Genomic DNA, 610 nt, shown 5'->3' on the forward strand with positions numbered 1-610 from the left:
AAACAGTTCCAATGAGGAAGAAAAATGGGAGCTGTCTCAAGAAACCAGGATGGATGACTAAGGAACTTTCAACTGAGCTAAGTTTTAAACAGAACATGTATAAGAAATTGAAAAACGGGGAAATCACCAAAGAGGAAGTCAAACAAATAGTGAGCACGTGTAGGGGTAAAGTCAGAAAAGCTAAAGCACAGAATGAACTCAGGTTTGCTAGAGAGGTTAAGAATAGCAAAAAGGGCTTTTTTTGGATATGTCCGCAGCAAAAGGAAGAAGAAAGAAATGGTAGGGCTACTGCGTGGAGAAGATGGCAAAATGCTAACAGGGGACAGTGAAAAGGCAGAATTACTCAACACCTTCTTTGCCTCAGTCTTCTCAGAAAAGGAAAAGGGTGCTCAACCTTAGGATAATGGAGCAGAGGACGGAATAGGGGAATTTCAGCACAGAATAAGTAAAGAGATAGTACAGGAATATCTGGTTAATCTAAATGAATATAAATGTCCAGGCCCAGACGAACACATCCAAGGGTATTAAAAGAACTGGCAAATGTAATATCAGAGCCATTGGCAATAATCTTTGAGAACTCCTGGAGAACAGGAGAAGTCCCAGCAGACTG

The sequence above is a fragment of the Sceloporus undulatus genome, chromosome 3 (genome assembly GCF_019175285.1).
Source record: "Sceloporus undulatus isolate JIND9_A2432 ecotype Alabama chromosome 3, SceUnd_v1.1, whole genome shotgun sequence".
NCBI classification, from domain to species: Eukaryota; Metazoa; Chordata; class Lepidosauria; order Squamata; family Phrynosomatidae; genus Sceloporus; species Sceloporus undulatus.